Here is a 23671-nt window from a genome sequence, read left to right on the forward strand (position 1 = left end):
ATTTAAAATTGTAGACTTCTATGGCTAAGTGAGAGTGATAAAGCACTATAGTCCGATTGCCTTGTTCGTTACGCTGAGCACCTCCCTCGAAGGACCCAACAATGGGAAAAAGAGTGCTCAAATTTATCCCGAACACCCCAGCACTCGTGGCATGGGGGCAGAAGCCGACGACTGGCCATCTCTCAGATTTAATAAATAGCCGCACAGAAGGTAATATTTTAAATTCAAACAAGCGTTGCATAGTGCATAACAAGTTTCCATAATACAGGATCACCCGAGCAAGTTCATTCAAAAATTACATCCTTCGCACACTCGTCCTCCACAAGACGGGCACCCTTCAGGACACCCTCATAATACATCTCAGGGTGGCGATGCTCCTTGCCCTGCGGCGGCCCCACCTTCACCAGCTTCTCGGCGTCCATCTTGGCCCAGTGCACCTTTGCACGGGCAAAGGCCCGATGTGCACCTTCGATGCAGACGGACCGCCTTATAACTTCCAGTCGTGGGCAGGCATCCACAAGCCGCCTCACCAGGCCGAAGTAGCTGTTGGGAAGGGAGTCGCCAGGCCACATCCGGACTATAAGGCTCCTCATGGCCTGTTCGACCGCCTTGTGCAGCTCGACCAGTTGCTTCAGCTGGTCGCTCACAGGCATCGGGTGTTCGGTCCCAGTATACTGAGACCAAAACAACTTCTCCGTCGAGCTTCCCTCCTTGGCCCGATAGTACTTTGCGGCATCCGACACGCTGTGGGGAAAATCTGCGAATGCTCCTGGAGAGCTCCGGACTCGGGTAAGTAATAAGTTATTTACTTTCACATGCTTGCTTTGCATAATGAATGCCTTACCCGCCGCTATCTTCCTCATCGCCCCAATTTCCTGGAGGGCCTTTTGGGCTTCGGCCTTGGCATGCTTTGTGCTCTCGAGGGCCGCGGCAAGCTCGGACTCTCGCGTCTTCGAGTCAAGCTCCAAAGCCTCGTGCTTCTTCACGAGATCCTGGAGCTCTTGCTGCACCTTGCCCACCCGTGCCTCTTGTTTTCCTGCTCGGTGCGCTCCTTGGCCGCTTTGTTTTCGGCCTCGGACAGCGCTTGCTTCAGGGTCGCCACTTCGGTCGTGGCCCCTGGCACATCCATGATGATCCTATCATTTTGCAACCGCATCTTTATATATATATATATAGACAAGGCATTACTTACCTTTGTTCTCCTTGATCTGCCTCTTGGCAAGACCGAGCTCTTTCTCGGACCGCTCGAGGTTCTGCCTCAGTGCAGCGACCTCCGCAGTCAGTGCGGCAGAGGTCAGCAGCGAAGCCTGCATACGCATATAGACATACTTATATTAGACTCCTGCAGATATTATTTGATCCTCTATTCGGCTTTTCTTTGTGAACACCAAACAGAGCATCAGGGGCTACTGTCTATGCGGTAATATTTTCCTATATTTTAAATACTTACCTCAAAGCCTATTAGAAGGCTGGCACAGGCTTCAGTCAGTCCGCTCTTGGCGGACTGAACCTTCTTGATCACCGCACTCATAATAGTGCGGTGCTCTTCGTCGATGGAAGCGCCGCAAAGCGCTCCCAGCAGGTTGTCCAGTTCCTCTGGATGGACAGAGGTCACTGGCATGGGCGGCTTGCCCCTCTTGGAAGGGGGCCGCTGCCGGAGTCCGGAACCACTGGAGGTTCCGGCGCGGCGTTCGGCTGGGGGCCGAACTTGGAGCCCTTGGGAGTCTTGCTCCCTTCATGCCTGGAGTCCGGAAGGTCGCCTTGAGGCGCCTCCGGGACTATCTCCCCCCGGCTCGGTGCCCCTTGAGACAGTACCTCGACATCGTCCGTAGGGCGAGGAGAGGAGGCGGTTGGAAGTGTATCACTATCCATATCCGACGAGTCCAAGGAACCGTCCGACGGGGATACGTCGATACGGGCTCGGGGCGGACTGCATAATTATATTCGATGTTAGGAGAAGCAGTGCAACAAAAGTATGCTATGAGTTACTCTGGTATCCGAATACTTACGACTTCGCCAGGGGCTTGGCCCTGAGTAACCACTCGTCTTCACCGTCGGCGGCGGTGGTGGAACAGTCTGGAAGGAGAGTCCTTCCCTTCTTGGACCCTTCGGCCTCCCCGGTTGGGGCGGCCTTCCTTTTCTTGTCTCCCCCGGCTGGAGGGGGGAGAATCTTCATCTTCCTCCTCCTCGTTTTCACAGGAGGAGTGCGTCTCGGAGTTATCGGACGATGAGTCCGATACCACCTGGCGCCGGGAACTCTTTCGAGTTCCTGTGGCCTTCTTCTTGGTCTTCTCCGGCACCTCATAAGGAGCCGGAGTCCGCATCTCCGTCAGGAGAGCGTCTGCAGGGTCTTCGGGCAGAGGGGCCGGACAGTTAATCTGCTCTGATGTCTCCACCTAGTCATGTCAAAGGCATGGGAGCTCAGACCCCGCACATGGTTAAGCTATGGGAAATAAATACCCTACCAGATGTACAAAACTTACCGGATTCGCAGGGCGCTTCGCGCTTAGCCCGCGGTCCTCGGTAAGAGAAGGGGGGACCTCGGCGCCCTTGAACAGCACCCTCCAGACGTCCTTATGCATTGTGTCGAAGAGCTCGCGTAGAGTCTGGTGCTGGGCCGGGTCGAACTCCCATAAGTTGAAAGCCCGTTGTTGACACGGGAGGATCCGGCGGAAGAGCATGACCTGGACTATGTTGACAAGCTTGAGTTTCTTGCCTATCATGTTCCAGATACACTTCTGGAGTCCGTCCAGCTCCACCGATGAGCCCCAGGACAGGCCCTTCTCCTTCCAGGAAGTGAGCCGCGTGGGGATTCCGGATCAAAACTCGGGGGCCGCCACCCAGTTGGTGTCGCGCGGCTCGGTGATGTAGAACCACCCCGATTGCCACCCCTTTATGGTCTCCACGAAGGAACCCTCGAGCCATGTAACGTTGGGCATTTTGCCCACCATGGCTCTGCCGCATTCCGCTTGTTGGCCGCCTACTACCTTCGTCTTGATATTGAAGGTCTTCAGCCACAGGCCGAAGTGGGTCCGAATGCGGAGGAAAGCCTCGCACACGATGATGAACGCCGAGATGTTGAGGATGAAATTCGGGGCCAGATCGTGAAAGTCCAGCCCATAATAGAACATAAGGCCGCGGACGAATGGATGGAGGGGAAACCCCAGTCCGTGGACGAAGTGGGTGAGGAAAACCACCCTTTCGTGGGGTTCCAGGGTAGGGACGATCTGCCCCTCGGCTGGCAGCCGGTGCGCGATATCCGCGGCTAAGTATCCGGCCCCACGAAGTTTTTTTATGTGTCCCTCCATGACGGAGGAGACCATCCACTTGCCTCCCACTCCGGACATGTTTGGAGAGGGTTGAGGAGAAGGATGTGGACTTGGGCGCTAGAGCTCGAGTGCGCGAGAATGGATGAGCAAGGAGGAAGAAGGCGTGGGTAGAAAAAGGTGAAACCTTATCCCTATATAAGGGCGGACGAAACTATGCGTTCCCACCAGCCTGGTAAAACTCGCTTATCCCCCAAGAGCCGTAATTGATGGTGCGGTTGGGTTACCCACGTCTGTATTGATGAGAATCTCGTAATAAAGGGGACACGATCTCTGCTTCGACAAGACGTGCCAAGGAAACCGCCTCGCGAAACACGCTAAGATTGGTTATGAAAAATGATTCGAATAAAGACCTGGCTATGGCGTGATGTCACACTACAGGGTATGTCAGCAGATTAGATTCGTGGAAATATTATTCTCTCTATGGTGGTATGTGGAACTTGTTTTGCAGAGCCGGACACGATCCTCGTGTTCAAAATCTTCTATGAAGTATTCGGAGGAGGAACCCGCCTTGCAATGCCGAAGACAATCTGCGCGCTGGACTCATCATCATTGAAGCCTGGTTCAGGGGCTACTGAGGGAGTCCTGGATTAGGGGGTATCCGGACAACCGGATTATATCCTTTGGCCGGACTGTTGGACTATGAAGATACAAGATTGAAGACTTCGTCCCGTGTCCGGATGGGACTCTCCTTGGCGTGGAAGGCAAGCTTGGCAATATGGATATGTAGATCTCCTTAATTGTAACCGACTCTGTGTAACCCTAGCCCCCTCCGGTGTCTACATAAACCGGAGGGTTTAGTCCGTAGGACAACATACAATCATACCATAGGCTAGCTTCTAGGGTTTAGCCTCTTCGATCTCGTGGTAGATCAACTCTTGTACTACTCATATTATCAAGAACAATCAAGCAGGACGTAGGGTTTTACCTCCATCAAGAGGGCCCGAACCTGGGTAAACATCGTGTCCCCTGCCTCCTGTTACCATCCGCCTAGACGCACAGTTCGGGACCCCCTACCCGAGATCCGCCGGTTTTGACACCGACAATAGCCTTCCAATATATCGATCTTTACGTCTTGGCAATTTCGAGACTCCTCGTCATGTCAGTGATCTCATCTGGGACCCCGAACAATCTTCGGTACATCAAATCACATAACTCATAATACAAATCGTCATCGAACGTTAAGCGTGCGGACCCTACGGGTTCAAGAACTATGTAGACATGACCGAGACACATCTCCGGTCAATAACCAATAGCGGAACTAGGATGCTCATATTTGCTCCTACATATTCTACGAAGATCTTTTATCGGTCAAACTGCATAACAACATACGTTGTTCCCTTTGTCATCGATGTGTTACTTGCCCGAGATTCGATCATCGGTATCCTCATACCTAGTTCAATCTCGTTACCGGCAAGTCTCTTTACTCATTTCGTAATGCATCATCCCGCAACTAACTCATTAGTCACATTGCGTGCAAGGCTTATATTGATGTGCATTACCGAGAGGGCCCAGAGATACCTCTCCAACAATCGGAGTGACAAATCCTAATCTCGATCTATGCCAACTCAACAAACACCATCGGAGACACCTGTAGAGCATCTTTATGATCACCCAGTTAGGTTGTGACGTTTGATAGCACACAAGGTGTTCCTACGGTATTCGGGAGTTACATAATCTCATATATTGGGGAACGCTGTAGTTTCAAAAAATTCCTACGCACACACAGGATCATGGTGATACATAGCTACGAGAGGGGAGAGTGTGTCCACGTACCCTCGTAGACCGAAAGCGGAAGCGTTAGCACAACACGGTTGATGTAGTCGTACGTCTTCATGATCTGATCGATCCAAGTACCGAACGCACGGCACCTCCGAGTTCAGCACAGGTTCAGCTCGATGACATCCCACGAACTCTGATTCAGCAGAGCTTCATGATACATCCATTTTGCATCATGCTTTTATATCAATATTTATTGCATTATGGGCTGTTATTACACATTATATCACAATATGTATGCCTATTCGCTCTTATTTTACAAGGTTTACATAAAGAGGGAGAATGCCGGCAACTGGGATTCTGGGCTGGAGAAGGAGCAAATATTAGAGACCTATTCTGCACAACTCCAAAAGTCCTGAAACTTCACAGGAGATGTTTTCCAAATATATAAAAATACAGAGAGCAAGAACTTCACTAGGGGGGCCACACCCTACCCACGAGGGTGGGGGCGCGCCCCCCTACCTCGTGGGCCCCCTGGTGGCCCTCCGGTGGCCATCTTCTGCTATATGGAGTCTTTCGATGGAAAAAAATCATAAGCCATCTTCTCGGACGAAACTCCGCCGCCACGAGGCGGAACCTTGGCGGAACCAATCTAGGGCTCTGGCGGAGCTGTTCTGCCGGGGAAACTTCCCTCCCAGAGGGGGAAATCGTCGTCATTGTCATCACCAACGCTCCTCTCAATGGGAGAGGGCAATCTCCATCAACATCTTCATCAGCACCATCTCCTCTCAAAACCCTAGTTCATATCTTGTATCCAATTCTTGTCTCCAAGTCCGGGATTGGTGCTAGTAGGTTGTTAGTAGTGTTAATTACTCCTTAGTTGATGCTAGTTAGCTTATTTGGTGGAAGATCATATGTTCAGATCCTATATGCATATTAATACCCCTCTGATTATGAACATGTTTATGCTTTGTGATTAGTTACTTTTGTTCCCGAGGACATGGGAGAAGTCTTGCTATTAGTAGTCATGTGAATTTGGTATTCCTTCGATATTTTGATGAGATGTATGTTGTTTCCCCTCTAGTGGTGTTATGTGAACGTCAACTACATGACACTTCACCATTATTTGGGCCTAGAGGAAGGCATTGGGAAGTAATAAGTAGATGATGGGTTGCTATAGTGACAGAAGCTTAAACCCTAGTTTATGCGTTGCTTCGTAAGGGGCTGATTTGGATCCATATGTTTCATGCTATGGTTAGGTTTACCTTAATACTTTTGTTGTAGTTGCGGATGCTTGCAATAGAAGTTAATCATAAGTGGGATGCTTGTCCAAGTAAGGGCAGTACCCAAGCACCGGTCCACCCACATACCAAATTATCAAAGTATCGAACGCGAATCATATGAGCGTGATGAAAACTAGCTTGACGATATTCCCATGTGTCCTCGGGAGCGCTTTACATCATATAAGAGTTTGTCCAGGCTTGTCCTTTGCTACAAAAAGGATTGGGCCACCTTGCTGCACCTTATTTACTTTTGTTACTTGTTGCTCATTACAAATTATCTCATCACAAAATTATCTGTTACCATTTATTTTAGTACTTGCAGAGAATACCTTGCTGGAAACCGCTTATCATTTCCTTCTGCTCCTCGTTGGGTTCGACACTCTTACTTATCAAAAGGACTATGATAGATCCCCTATACTTGTGGGTAATCACTTCACAGGAGAGTTTCGTCAGCACGACGGCATGATGACGGTGGTGATGATGCTACCGATGCAGGGCTTCGCCTAAGCACCGTTACGATATGATCGAGGTGGATTATGGTGGAGGGGGCAACGCACACGGATGGGAGAGATCAACAGATCAACTTGTGTGTCCAGAGGTGCCCCCTGCCCCCGTATATAAAGGAGCAAGGGGGAGGCCGTCCGGCCCCTGTAGGCGCACCAGGAGGAGGAGTCCTCCTCCTAGTAGGAGTAGGACTCCCCTCTTTCCTACTCCTACTATGAGGGGGAAAGGAAGGGGGAGAGGGAGAAGGAAAGGGGGGCACCGCCCCCCTCTCCTAGTCCAATTCAGACCAGAGGGGGAGGGGTGCGCGTCTTGCCCTAGGCCAGCCCTCTCTCTCTCCACTAAGGCCCATAAGGCCCACTATTACTCCCGTGGGGTTCCGGTAACCCTCCGGCACTCCGGTTTTCTCCGAAACCACCCGGAACACTTCCGGTGTCCGAATATAGTCGTCTAATATATTGATCTTTACGTCTCGACCATTTCAAGACTCCTCGTCATGTCCGTGATCATATCCGAGACTCCGAACTACCTTTGGTACATCAAAACACAAACTCATAATACCGATCGTCACAGAACTTTAAGCATGCGGACCCTACGGGTTCGAGAACTATGTAGACATGACCGAGATACGTCTCTGGTCAATAACCAATAGCGGAACCTGGATGCTCATGTTAGTTCCCACATATTCTACGAAGATCTTTATCGGTCAAACCACATAACAACATACGTTGTTCCCTTTGTCATCGGTATGTTACTTTGCCCGAGATTCGATCGTCGGTATCTCAATACCTAGTTCAATCTCGTTACCGGCAAGTCTGTTTACTCATTCCGTAATGCAACATCCCTCAACTAACTCATTAGTCACATTGCTTGCAAGGCTTATAGTGATGTGCATTATCGAGAGGGCCCGGAGATACCTCTCCGATAATCGGAGTGACAAATCCTATTCTTGATCTATGCCAACTCCACGAGTACTATCAGAGTCACTTGTAGAGCACCTTTATAATCACCCAGTTACGTTGGGACGTTTGGTAGCACACAAAGTGTTCCTCCGATAATCGGGAGTTGCATAACCTCATAGTCATAGGAACATGTATGAGTCATGAAGAAAGCAATAGCAGTAAACTAAACGATCAAGTGCTAAGCTAACAGAATGGGTCAAGTCAATCACATCATTCTCCTAATAATGTGATCCCGTTAATCAAATGACAACTCACGTCTATGGTTAGGAAACTTAACCATCTTTGATTAATGAGCTAGTCAAGTAGAGGCATACTAGTGACACTCTGTTTGTCTATGTATTCACACATGTACTAAGTTTCCGGTTAATACAATTCTAGCATGAATAATAAACATTTATCATGATATGAGGAAATAAATAATAACTTTATTATTGCCTCTAGGGCATATTTCCTTCAGTCTCCCACTTGCACTAGAGTCAATAATCTAGATTACACAGTAATGATTCTAACACCCATGGAGCCTTGGTGCTGATCATGTTTTGCTCGTGAGAGAGGCTTAGTCAACGGGTCTGCAACATTCAGATCCATATGTTTCTTGCAAATCTCTATGTCTCCCACCTGGACTTGATCGCGGATGGAATTGAAGCGTCTCTTGATGTGCTTGGTTCTCTTGTGAAATCTGGATTCCTTTGCCAAGGCAATTGCACCAGTATTGTCACAAAATATTTTCATTGGACCCGATGCACTAGGTATGACACCTAGATCGATATGAACTCCTTCATCCAGACTCCTTCATTCGCTGCTTCCGAAGCAGCAATGTACTCTGCTTCACACGTAGATCCCGCCATGACGCTTTGTTTAGAACTGCTCCAACTGACAGCTCCACCGCTCAATATAAACACGTATCCGGTTTGCGATTTAGAATCGTCCGGATCAGTGTCAAAGCTTGCATCAACATAACCATTTACGATGAGCTCTTTGTCACCTCCATAAACGAGAAACATATCCTTAGTCCTTTTCAGGTATTTCGGGATGTTCTTGACCGCTGTCCAGTGATCCACTCCTGGGTTACTTTGGTACCTCCCTGCTAAACTAATAGCAAGGCACACATCAGGTCTGATACACAGCATTGCATACATGATAGAGCCTATGGCTGAAGCATAGGGAACATCTTTCATTTTCTCTCTATCTTCTGCAGTGGTCGGGCATTGAGTCTTACTCAACTTCACACCTTGTAACATAGGCAAGAACCCTTTCTTTGCCTGATCCATTTTGAACTTCTTCAAAACTTTGTCAAGGTATGTGCTTTGTGAAAGTCCAATTAAGCGTCTTGATCTATCTCTATAGATCTTGATGCCCAATATGTAAGCAGCTTCACCGAGGTCTTTCATTGAAAAACTCTTATTCAAATATCCTTTTATGCTATCCAGAAATTCTATATCATTTCCAATCAACAATATGTCATCCACATTTAATATTAGAAATGCTACAGAGCTCCCACTCACTTTCTTCTAAATGCAGGCTTCTCCAAAAGTCTGTATAAAACCATATGCTTTGATCACACTATCAAAACGTTTATTCCAACTCTGAGAGGTTCGTACCAGTCCATAAATGGATCGCTGGAGCTTGCACACTTTGTTAGCACCCTTTGGATCAATAAAACCTTCAGGTTGCATCATATACAACTCCTCTTCCAGAAATCCATTCAGGAATGCAGTTTTTACATCCATTTTCCAAATTTCATAATCATAAAATGCGGCAATAGCTAACATGATTCGGACGGACTTAAGCATCACTACGAGTGAGAAGGTCTCATTGTAATCAACTCCTTGAACTTGTCGAAAACCTTTCGCAACAAGTCAAGCTTTGTAGACAGTAACATTACCATCAGGGTCAGTCTTCTTCTTGAAGATCCATTTGTTCTTGATGGCTTGCCGATCATCAGGCAAGTCAACCAAAGTCCACACTTTGTTCTCATACATGGATCCCATCTCAGATTTCATGGCTTCTAGCCATTTTGCGGAATCTGGGCTCACCATGGTCTAGTAACATGACCTCCAGAACAGGATTATCATACCACTCTGGTGCGGATCTTACTCTGGTTCACCTATGAGGTTCGATAGTAATTTTCTCTAAATTTTCATGATCATCATCATTAGCTTCCTCACTAATTGGTGTAGGTGTCATAGGAACCGGTTTCTGTGATGAACTACTTTCCAATAAGGGAGTAGGTACAGTTAACTCATCAAGTTCTACTTTCCTCCCACTCACTTCTTTAGAGAGAAACTCCTTCTCTAGAAAGGATCCATTCTTAGCAACAAAAGTCTTGCCTTCGGATCTGTGATAGAAGGTGTACCCAACTATTTCTTTTGCGTATCCTATGAAGACACATTTCTCCGATTTGGGTTCGAGCTTATCGGGTTGAAGCTTTTTCACATAAGCATCGCAGCCCCAAACTTTAAGAAATGACAACTTTGGTTTCTTGCCAAACCACAGTTCATGAGGGGTCATCTCAACGGATTTAGATGGTGCCCTATTTAACGTGAATGCAACCGTCTCTAAAACATAACCCCAAAATGATAGCTGTAAATCAGTAAGAGACATCATAGATCGCACCATATCTAGTAAAGTACGATTACGATGTTCGGACACACCATTACGCTGTGGTGTTCCTGGTGGCGTGAGTTGCGAAACTATTCCGCATTGTTTCAAATGAAAACTAAACTCGTAACTCAAATATTCTCCTCCACGATCAGATCGTAGAAACTTTATTTTCTTGTTACGATGATTTTCCACTTCACTTTGAAATTCTTTGAACTTTTCAAATGTTTCAGATTTATGTTTCATCAAGTAGATATACACATATCTGCTCAAATCCTCTGTGAAGGTGAGAAAATAACGATATCCGCCACGAGCCTCAATATTCACCGGACCACATACATCAGTATGTATGATTTCCAACAAATCTGTTGCTCGCTCCATTCTTCCGGAGAACGGTGTTTTAGTCATCTTGCCCATGAGGCATGGTTTGCATGTACCAAGTGATTCATAGTCAAGTGATTCCAAAAGTCCATCAGAATGGAGTTTCTTCATGCGCTTTACACCAATATGACCCAAACGGCAGTGCCACAAATAAGTTGAACTATCATTATCAACTCTGCATCTTTTAGCTTCAACACTATGAATATGTGTATCTCACTATCGAGATTCAAAAATAATAGACCACTCTTTAAGGGTGCATGACCATAAAAGATATTACTCATATAAATAGAACAACCATTATTCTCTGATTTAAATGAATAATCATCTTGCATTAAACAAGATCCAGATATAATGTTCATGCTCAACGCTGGCACCAAATAACAATTATTTAGGTCTAAAACTAATCCCGAAGGTAGATGTAGAGGTAGCGTGCCGACCGCGATCACATCGACTTTGGAACCATTTCCCACGCGCATCATCACCTCGTCCTTTGCTAATCTTCGCTTAATCCATAGTCCCTGTTTCGAGTTGTAAATATTAGCAACAGAAGCAGTATCAAATACCCAGGCACTGCTGTGAGAATTAGTAAGGTACACATCAATAACATGTATATGACATATACCTTTGTTCACCTTGCCATCATTCTTATCCGCCAAATACTTGGGGCAGTTCCGCTTCCAGTGACCAGTCTGTTTGCAGTAGAAGCACTCAGTCTCAGGCTTAGGTCCATACTTGGGTTTCTTCTCCTGAACAACAACTTGTTTGTCGTTCTTCTTGAACTTCCCCTTCTTCTTCCCTTTGCCCTTTTTCTTGAAACTGGTGGTCTTGTTGACCATCAACACTTGATGCTCCTTCTTGATTTCTACCTTCGCAACCTTTAGCATTGCGAAGAGCTCGGGAATCATCTTATCCATCCCTTGCATGTTATAGTTCATCACGAAGCTCTTGTAGCTTGGTGGCAGTGATTGAAGAATTCTGTCAATAACACTGTCATCCGGAAGATTAACTCCCAGTTGAATCAAGTTATTGTTATACCCAGACATTCTGAGTATATGCTCACCGACAGAACTATTCTCCTCCATCTTGCAGCTGTAGAACTTATTGGAGACTTCATATCTCTCAATCCGGGCATTTGCTTGAAATATTAACTTCAACTCCTGGAACATCTCATATGCTCCATGACGTTCAAAACGTCGTTGAAGTCCCGGTTCTAAGCTGTAAAGCATGGCACACTGAACTATCGAGTAGTCATCAGCTTTGCTTTGCCAGACGTTTCATAACATCTGGTGTTGCTCCTGCAGCAGGTTTGGCACCTAGCGGTGCTTCCATGACGTAATTCTTCTATGCAGCAATGAGGATAATCCTCAAGTTACGGACCCAGTCCATGTAATTGCTACCATCATCTTTCAACTTTGCTTTCTCAAGGAACGGATTAAAATTCAATGGAACAACAGCACGGGCCATCTATCTACAACAACATAGACATGCAAAATACTATCAGGTACTAAGTTCATGGTAAATTAAAGTTCAGTTAATCAAATTATTAAAGAACTCCCACTTAGATAGATATCCCTCTAATCATCTAAGTGATCACGTGATCCATATCAACTAAACCACGTCCGATCATCACGTGAGATGGAGTAGTTTTCAATGGTGGACATCATTATGTTGATCATATCTTCTATATGATTCACGCTCGACCTTTTGGTCTCTAGTCTTCCAAGGCCATATATGCATATGCTAGGCTCGTCAAGTTTAACCCGAGTATTCTGCATGTGCAAAACTGGCTTGCACCCATTGTATGTGAACGTAGAGCTTATCACACCCGATCATCACGTGGTGTCTTGGCACGACAAACTTTCACAACGGTGCATACTCAGGGAGAACACTTGTACCTTGAAATTTATTGAGAGATCATCTTATAATGCTATCATCGATCTAAGCAAAATAAGATGCATAAAAGATAAACATCACATGCAATCAATATAAGTGATATGATATGGCCATCACCATCTTGTGCTTGTGATCTCCATCTCTGACGCACCGTCATGATCACCATCGTCACCGGCGCGACACCTTGATCTCCATCATAGCATCGTTGTCGTCTCGCCAAATATTGCTTCTACGACTATCGCTACCACTTAGTGATAAAGTGAAGCCATTACAGGGCGATTGCATTGCATACAATAAAGTGACAACCATATGGCTCCTGCCAGTTGCCGATAACTCGGTTACAAAACATGATCATCTCATACAATAAAAATATAGCATCATGTCTTGACCATATCACATCACAACATGTCCTACAAAAACAAGTTAGACGTCCTCTACTTTGTTGTTGCAAGTTTTACGTGGCTGCTACGGGCTGAGCAAGAATCGTTCTTACCTACGCATCAAAACCACAACGATAGTTTGTCAAGTTAGTGTTGTTTTAACCTTCTCAAGGACCGGGCGTAGCCACACTCGATTCAACTAAAGTTGGAGAAACTGACACCCGTCAGCCACCTGTGTGCAAAGCATGTCGGTAGAACCAGTCTCGCGTAAGCGTGCGCGTAATGTCGGTTCGGGCCGCTTCATCCAACAATACCGCCGAACCAAACTATGACATGCTGGTAAGCAATATGACTTGTATCGTCCACAACTCACTTATGTTCTACTCGTGCATATAACATCTACGCATAAACCAGGCTCGGATGCCACTGTTGGGGAACATAGTAATTTCAAAAAAAATTCCTACGCACATACAGGATCATGGTGATGCATAGCAACGAGAGGGGAGAGTGTGTCCACGTACCCTCGTAGATTGAAAGCAGAAGCGTTAGCACAACGCGGTTGATGTAGTCATACGTCTTCACGATCCGACCGATCCAAGTACCGAACGCATGGCACCTCCGAGTTCAGCACATGTTCAGCTCAATGACGTCCCACGAACTCCGATCCAGAGAGCTTCACGGGAGAGTTTCGTCAGCACGACGGCGTGATGACGGTGATGATGATGCTACCAATGCAGGGCTTCACCTAAGCACCACTACGATATGATCGAGGTGGATTATGGTGGACGGGGGCACCGCACACGGATGGAAGAGATCAACAGATCAACTTGTGTGTCCAGAGGTGCCCCGTGCCCCCGTATATAAAGGAGCAAGGGGGAGGCCGGCCGGCCCCTGTAGGCGCGTCAGGAGGAGGAGTCCTCCTCCTAGTAGGAGTAGGACTCCCCTCTTTCCTACTCCTACTAGGAGGGGAAAGGAAGGGGGAGAGGAAGAAGGAAAGGGGGGCGCCGCCCCCCCTCTCCTAGTCCAATTCGGACCAGAGGGGGAGGGGCGCGCGGCCAGCCCTAGGCCAGCCCTCTCTCTCTCCACTAAGGCCTATAAGGCCCACTATTTCTCCCGGGGGGGTTCCGGTAACCCTCCAGCACTCCGATTTTCTCCGAAACCAGCCGGAACACTTCCGGTGCCCGAATATAGTCATCCAATATATCGATCTTTACGTCTCGACCATTTCGAGACTCCTCGTCATGTCCGTGATCATATCCGGGACTCCGAACTACCTTCGGTACATCAAAACACAAAACTCATAATACCGATCGTCACAGAACTATGTAGACATGACCGAGATACGTCTTGATAACCCACAAGTATAGGGGATCGCAACAGTTTTCGAGGGTAGAGTATTCAACCCAAATTTATTAATTCGACACAAGGGGAGCCAAAGAATATTCTCAACTATTAGCAGCTGAGTTGTCAATTCAACCACACCTGGAAACTTAATATCTGCAGCAAAGTATTTAGTAGCAAAGTAATATGATAGTAGTGGTAACGGTAGCAAAAGGTAATGATAGCAAAAGTAATGTTTTTGGTATTTTGTAGTGATGATAGCAATAGCAACAGAAAAGTAAATAAACGAAGAACAGTATATGGAAATCTTGTAGGCAATGGATCAGTGATGGAGAATTATGCCGGATGTGGTTCATCATGTAACAATCATAACCTAGGGTGACACAGAACTAGCTCCAGTTCATCAATGTAATGTAGGCATGTATTCCGAATATAGTCATACGTGCTTATGGAAAAGAACTTGAATGCCATCTTTTGTCCTACCCTCCCGTGGCAGCAGGGTCCTAATGGAAACTAAGGGATATTAAGGCCTCCTTTTAATAGAGTACCGGAACAAAGCATCAGCACATAGTGAATACATGAACTCCTCAAACTATGGTCATCACCGGTAAGTATCTTGATTATTGTCACTTCGGGGTTAACGGATCATAACACATAATAGGTGACTATAGACTTGCAAGATAGGATCAAGAACTCTCATATATTGATGAAAACATAATAGGTTCAGATCTGAAATCATGGCACTCGGGCCCTAGTGTCAAGCATTAAGCATAGCAAAGTCATAGCAACATCAATCTCAGAACATAGTGGATACTAGGGATCAAACCCTAACAAAACTAACTCGATTACATGATAAATCTCATCCAACCCATCACCGTCCAGCAAGCCTACAATGGAATTACTCACGCACGGCGGTGAGCATCATGAAATTGGTGATGGAGGAAGGTTGATGATGACGATGGCGACAGATTCCCCTCTCCGGAGCCCCGAACGGACTCCAGATCTGCCCTCCCGAGAGGTTTTAGGGCTTGGCGGCGGCTCCGTATTGTAAAACGCGATGAATCCTTCTCTCTGATTTTTTTCTCCCCGAAACCAAATATATAGAGTTGGAGTTGAGGTCGGAGGAGCTCCAGGGGGCCTACGAGGTAGGGGGCGCGCCCCCACCCTCGTGGACAGGTGGTGGGCCCCTGGCCTTCATCTTTTGCTAGGATTTTTTATTATTTCTAAAAAGTTGCTCCGTGAAGTTTCAGGTCATTCCGAGAACGTTTGTTTCTACACATAAATAACACCATAGCAATTCTGCTGAAAACAGCGCCAGTCCGGGTTAGTTCCATTCAAATCATGCAAGTTAGAGTCCAAAACAAGGGCAAAAGTGTTTGGAAAAGTAGATACGATGGAGACGTATCATCTCCCCCAAGCTTAAACCTTTGCTTGTCCTCAAGCAATTCAGTTGATAAACTGAAAGTGATAAAGAAAAAACTTTTACAAACTCTGTTTGCTCTTGTTGTTGTAAATATGTAAAGCCAGCATTCAAGTTTTCAGCAAAGATTATAACTAACCACATTCACAATAACCCTTAGGCCTCATGTTTACTCATATCAATGGCATAATCAACTAGAGAGCAATAATAATAAATCTCAGATGACAACACTTCCTCAAAACAATCATAATATGATATAACAGGATGGTATCTCGCTAGCCCTTTATGAGACCGCAAAACATAAATGCAGAGCACCTTTAATGATCAAGGACAGACTAGACATTGTATTATGGTAAAAGAGATCCAATCAAGTCATACTCAATGTAAACTAACAGTAATGAATGCAAATGACAGAGGTGCTCTCCAACTGGTGCTTTTTAATAAGAAGATGATGACTCAACATGAAAGTAAATAGATAGGCCCTTTGCAGAGGGAAGCAGGGATTTGTAGAGGTGCCAGAGCTCGGTTTTGAAATATAGGTGAATAATATTTTGAGCGGTATACTTTCATTGTCAACATAACAACCAAGAGATGGCAATATCTTCCATGCTACACACATTATAGGCGGTTCCCAAACAGAATGGTAAAGTTTATACTCCCCCTTCCACCAACAAGCATCAATCCATGGCTTGCTCGAAACAACGAGTGCCTCAAACTAACAAGAGTCCCCGGGGGAGTTTTGTTTGCAATTATTTTAATTTAGTTTGCATAAAGCATGGGACTGGGCATGCCGATGACCAACCACTTTCTCGTGAGTGAGGAGCGGAGTCCACTCCTCTTGAGAATAACCCGCCTAACATGGAAGATACGGACAGCCCTAGTTGATACATGAGCTATTCAAGCATACAAAACAGGATATTTATTTGAAGGTTTAGAGTTTGGCACATACAAATTTACTTGGAACGGCAGGTAGATACCGTATATAGGTAGGTATGATGGACTCATATGGAATAACTTTGAGGTTTATGGAGTTGGATGCACAAGCAGTATTCCCGCTTAGTACAGGTGAAGGCTAGAAAAAGACTGGGAAGTGACTAGCTAGAGAGCGACAACAGCCATGAACATGCATTAAAATTAATTGACACCGAATGCAAGCATGAGTAGGATATAATCCACCATGAACATAAATATCGTGAAGGCTATGTTGATTTTGTTTCAACTACATGCGTGAACATGTGCCAAGTCAAGTCACTTAAATCATTCAGAGGAGGATACCACCCTATCATACCACATCACAACCATTTTAATAGCATGTTGGCACGCAAGGTAAACCATTATAACTCATAGCTAATCAAGCATGGCACAAGAAACTATGATCTCTAGGTGTCATTGCAAACATGTTTATTCATAATAGGCCGAATCAGGAACAATGAACTAATCATATTTACAAAAACAAGAGAGGTCGAGTTCATACCAGCTTTTCTCATCTTAGTCAGTCCATCATATATCGTCATAATTACCTTTCACTTGCACGACCGAACGATGTGGATAATAATAATAGTGCACGTGCATTGGACTAAGCTAGAATCTGCAAGCATTCAATAAACAGAAGAAGACAAGGCAATATGGGCCCTTTTGTCAGATCAACAATAATGCATATAAGAGCTTCTTCAACAATTTAATTATGGTCTTCTCCTATCGACCCCCAAAGAAAAGAAATAAAACTATTTACATGGGAAAGCTCCCAACAAGCAAAACAAGAACATGAAATCTTTTTGGGTTTTCTTTTTAGTTACTACTACAAACATGGGAAGTAAACTAATTAAAAGCTACAACTAAATTTTTTTGGTTTTTCTTAAGGTTTATCAAACACACAAGAAGAAAGCATAAAAAGAAAATAAGCTAGCATGGATGATACAATGAAAAATTATGAGCACCGGCATCTAGCAATGAGTGTGTGAACATGAATATAATGTGGGTGAGAAATACGTACTCCCCCAAGCTTAGGCTTTTGTCCTAAGTTGGTCTATGGCCACGGCTGGCCTGGCGGATATCCATAATAATAGTTGGGGTCGTACTGAGATGCAGCGGCTATCGCCTCCTGAGATGCAGTGTGGCGACGAGCGGCCTCCGCCCTCCTCTCGTACTCATCTGCCTCCTCTCTGGTAATAACATATCTTCCTTTTGCCACCTCAAAAAGGAGCTAGTGAGATAGTGATACTAGCTGCACTTTTCTTCCTCGAAGCTCACAAGATCAGCGTTACGCAAATATGCGTTAAATTTTTCCTTAATCCCCGCTCGATCCATGAAATTTTCCGAAGGCCATTCACAAGGGCGCACTGGAGCGTCTCTTGGTGGCTCTTCATCAGCATCACGCATTGCAAGCCTGGGTCCTTGCTTCCTTGAAGAACCACCTTGGTACATTTTCCTAAACATATTTCTTCCTCTGAAAAATTTCTGAAATTTTAGTAACTCCAAAATAAAAGTAAACCAAACTCAATAATATTGATAGCAACAACTCCTACAAGTGCCTAAAGCCTATATCATGCATCAAAAATACTTTTGACCATATAAATTTGACATGCAAGCTCAAGAACAGGATCACCTAAGCAGCAAAAATTTGCAATGAATAAAGCACTAGAACAAAAACTAATTGGACCAATGGAGGAGTCACATACCAAGGAACAATCTCCCCAAGCAGTTTTGTGAGAGGTGCTTTGAGCAAGGAGATCAAAAATGGCAGTAAAATGAGCTAGAACTCATGCTTGAGCTGGATATTCGTGTTTGTGGGAGGAAGAAGTGTGTGGGTGCAGGAGTAAGTGGAGGAGGGCCACCGTGGGCCCACAAGGCAACGGGCGCGCCCAGGGGGGTAGGGCGCGCCCTCCACCCTCGTGGCCAGGTGGATGACCCCCTGCTATGTTCTCGGTGCCAAATATTTTCAAATATTCTAGAAAAAATCATATTTAAATTTCAGGGCATTTGGAGAACTTTTATTTTCGGGGTATTTTTATATTACACGGATAATCAGATAACAGATGGGAAAATACTATTTTTGTTTTATTAAATATAAATAACAGAAAGTAAGAGGAGGGCACAAAAGGTTGTGCCTTCTAGTTTCATCCATCTCATGCTCATCAAAAGGAATCCACTAACAAGGTTGATCAAGTCTTGTTAACAAACTCATTCCGAATAACATGGGACCGAAGAAATTTCAAATAACACTATGTTACCTCAACGGGGATATGCACATCCCCAATAATAAGAATATCATATTTCTTCTTGACAGTAGGAAGAGGAAATTCAAAACCTCCAAATATAATCGATGGAATTTTTCCAATAGAGTTGATACTATGAACTTGAGGTCGTTTCCTCGGAAAGTGTACCGTATGCTCATTACCATTAACATGAAAAGTGACATTGCCTTTAGTGCAATCAATAACAGCCCCTGCAGTATTCAAAAAGGGTCTTCCAAGAATAATAGACATACTATCGTCCTCGGGAATATCAAGAATAACAAAGTCCGTTAAAATAGTAACGTTTGCAACTACACCAGGCACATTGATGTCTACTACACAACCTTCTTCTTGTAGACGTTGTTGGGCCTCCAAGTGTAGAGGTTTATAGGACAGTAGCAAATTTCCCTCAAGTGGATGACCTAAGGTTTATCAATCCGTAGGAGGCGTAGGATGAAGATGGTCTCTCTCAAGCAACCCTGCAACCAAATAACAAAGAGTCTCTTGTGTCCCCAACACACCCAATACAATGGTAAATTGTATAGGTGCACTAGTTCGGCGAAGAGATGGTGAAACAAGTGGTATATGGATAGTAGATAAAGGTATTTGTAATCTGAAATAATAAAAACAGCAAGGTAGCAAGTGATAAAAGTGAGCGTAAATGGTATTGCAATGATAGGAAATAGGGCCTAGGGTTCATACTTTCACTAGTGTAAGTTCCCTCAACAATACTAACATAATTGGATCACATAACTATCCCTCAACATGCAACAAAGAGTCACTCCAAAGTCACTAATAGCGGAGAACGAACGAAGAGATTATGGTAGGGTACGAAACCACCTCAAAGTTATTCTTTCCAATCAATCCGTTGGGCTATTCCTATAAGTGTCACAAACAGCCCTAGAGTTCGTACTAGAATAACACCTTAAGACACAAATCAACCAAAACCCTAATGTCACCTAGATACTCCAATGTCACCTCAAGTATCCGTGGGCATGATTATATGATATGCATCACACAATCTCAGATTCATCTATTCAACCAACACATAGAACCTCAAAGAGTGCCCCAAAGTTTCTACCAGAGAATCACGACGAAAACGTGTGCCAACCCCTATGCATAGGTTCATGGGTGGAACCCGCAAGTTGATCACCAAAACATACATCAAGTGAATCACGTGATATCCCATTGTCACCACAGATATCCACGGCAAGACATACATCAAGTGTTCTCAAATTTTTAAAGACTCAATCCGATAAGATAACTTCAAAGGGGAAACTCAATTCATTACAAGAGAGTAGAGGGGGAAGAAACATAATAGGATCCAAATATAATAGCAAAGCTCGCGATACATCAAGATCGTATCACCTCAAGAACACGAGATAGAGAGAGAGATCAAACACATAGCTGCTGGTACATACCCTCAGCCCCGAGGGAGAACTACTCCCTCCTCGTCATGGAGAGCACCGGGATGATGAAGATGGACACCGGATAGGGATTGCCCCCTCCGGTAGGGTGCCGGAACGGGTCTAGATTGGCTTTTGGTGGCTACGGAGGCTTCTGGCGGCGGAACTCCTGATCTATTATGCTCACGGATGTTTTTAGGGTATATGGAGATATATAGGCGAAAGAAGTACGTCAGGGGGCCACAAGGGGCTCACGAGGGTGGAGGGCGCGCCCCCCTGCCTCGTGACCTCCTCACAGATCCCCCGACGTGCACTCCATGTCTTCCGGGCTTCTTTCCTTCCAAAAATGAGTTCCGTGAAGTTTCAGGTCAATTGGACTCCGTTTGATTTTCCTTTTCTTCGAAACCCTAAAACAGGGTAAAAACAAAAACTGGCACTGGGCTCGGGGTTAATAGGTTAGTCCCAAAAATGATAAGAAGTGTATAATAAAGCCCATAAACATTCAAAATAGTAGATAATATAGCATGGAGCAATCAAAAATTATAGATACGTTGAAGACGTATCAGCATCCCCAAGCTTAATTCCTGCTCGTCCTCGAGTAGGTAAATGATAAAAACAGAATTTTTGATGCGGAGTGCTACTTGGCATAATTTCAATGTGATTCTTCTTAATTGTGATATGAATATTCAGATCCGAAAGATTCAAGAAAAAAGTTCATATTGACATAAAAATGATAATACTTCAAGCATACTAACTAAGCAATTATGTCTTCTCAAAATAACATGGCCAAAGAAAGCTATCCCTACAAAATCATATAGTCTGGCTATGCTCTATCTTCACCATACAAAATATTTAAATCATGCACAACCCCGATGACAAGCCAAGCAATTGTTTCATACTTTTGATGTTCTCAAACTTTTTCAATCTCCACGCAATACATGAGCTTGAGCCATGGACATAGCACTATATGTGGAATAGAATGGTGGTTGTGGAGAAGACAAAAAGGGAGAAGATAGTCTCACATCGACTAGGCGTATCAACGGGCTATGGAGATGCCCATCAATAGATATCAATGTGAGTGAGTAGGGATTGCCATGCAACGGATGCACTAGAGCTATAAGTATATGAAAGCTCAACAAAAGAAACTAGTGGGTGTGCATCCAACTCGCTTGCTCACGAAGACCTAGGGCATTTTGAGGAAGCCCATCATTGGAATATACAAGCCAAGTTCTATAATGAAATATTCCCACCAGTATATGAAAGTGACAACATAGGAGACTCTCTATCATGAAGATCATGGTGCTACTTTGAAGCACAAGTGTGGTAAAAGGATAGTAGCATTGTCCCTTCTCTCTTTTTCTCTCATTTTTTTTATTTTTTTATTTTTTTATTTGGGCCTTCTCTTTTTTTATGGCCTCTTTTTTTGGCTTCTTTGGCCTCTTTTTTCCGTCCGGAGTCTCATCCCGACTTGTGGGGGAATCATAGTCTCCATCATCCTTTCCTCACTGGGACAATGCTCTAATAATGATAATCATCACACTTTTATTTTCTTACAACTCAAGATTTACAACTCGATACTTAAGACAAGATATGACTCTATGTGAATGCCTCTGGCGGTGTACCGGGATATGCAATGACTCATGAGTGACATGTATGAAAGAATTATGAATGGTGGCTTTGCCACAAATATGATGTCAACTACATGATCATGCTAAGCAATATGACAATGATGGAGTGTGTCATAAACGGAACGGTGGAAAGTTGCATGGCAATATATCTCGGAATGGCTATGGAAATGCCATAATAGGTAGGGATGGTGGCTGTTTTGAGGAAGGTATATGGTGGGTGTATGATACCGGCGAAAGGTGCGCGGTACTAGAGAGGCTAGCAAAGGTGGAAGGGTGAGAGTGCGTATAATCCATGGACTCAACATTAGTCATAAAGAACTCATATACTTATTGCAAAAATCTACAAGTTATCAAACCAAAGTATTACGCGCATGCTCCTAGGGGGATAGATTGGTAGGAAAAGACCATCGCTCGTCCCCGACCGCCACTCATAAGGAAGACAATCAATAAATAAATCATGCTCCGACTTCATCACATAACGGTTCACCATACGTGCATGCTACGGGAATCAAAAACTTCAACACAAGTATTTCTCAAACTCACAACTACTCAACTAGCATGACTCTAATATCACCATCTCCATATCTCAAAACAATCATCAAGCATCAAACTTCTCTTAGTATTCAATACTCCATATGAAAGTTTTACTAATCTTGAATACCTAGCATATTAGGATTTTAAGCAAATCACCATGCTGTTTAAGACTCTCAAAATAAGTGAAGCATGAGAGTTCATCTATTTCTTCAAAATAAAACTACCACCATGCTCTAAAAGATATAAGTGAAGTACTAGAGCAAATGACAAACTACTCCGAGAGATTTAAGTGAAGATCAATGAGTAGTCGAATAATTATGCAACTATGTGAAGACTCTCTAACATTTAATAATTTCAGATCTTGGTATTCTATTCAAACAACAAGCAAAGCAAAATAAAATTACATTCTAATAATGGCAAACATCATGTGAAGAAGCAAAAACTTAGGATCAACCGAAACTAACCGATAATTGTTGAAGAAGAAAGGTGGGATGCCAACCGGGGCATCCCCAAGCTTAGATGCTTGAGACTTCTTGAAATATTATCTTGGGGTGCCTTGGGCATCCCCAAGCTTGATATTTTGTGTCTCCTTAATTCCTCTCATATCAAGGTCTCCCTAAATCTCAAAAGCTTCATCCACACAAAACTCAACAAGGACTCGTGAGATAAGTTAGTATAAACCATTGCAAAAACCTTATCATACTCTAATGTAGAAAATCACTAAAATTATTATTCAACATTTCGTACTAAATGCCTCTGCATATTTAATAGTCCTATCCTTAAATAGAATCATTAAAGAAGCAACCATATGCAAACAATGCAAACATAACAGCAATCTGCCTAAACAGGATAGTCTGTAAAGAATGCTGCAACATCCATACTTCCCTAGCTCAAAAAATTATGAAATAAAATTCCCACTGTAGTAAATATATCAGAGGTTAATATGCAAAAGGTTTTGACATTTTGTCAGATTCTGAATTTTCTAGGGAATTATTGCAACAGCGGTAAACTTTCTGTTTTCAAACAGCAACATGTATACTTGTAACATAGGCATAGTAAAGGC

This window comes from Triticum urartu, chromosome 7 (assembly GCF_003073215.2).
Source record: "Triticum urartu cultivar G1812 chromosome 7, Tu2.1, whole genome shotgun sequence".
NCBI classification, from domain to species: domain Eukaryota; kingdom Viridiplantae; phylum Streptophyta; class Magnoliopsida; order Poales; family Poaceae; genus Triticum; species Triticum urartu.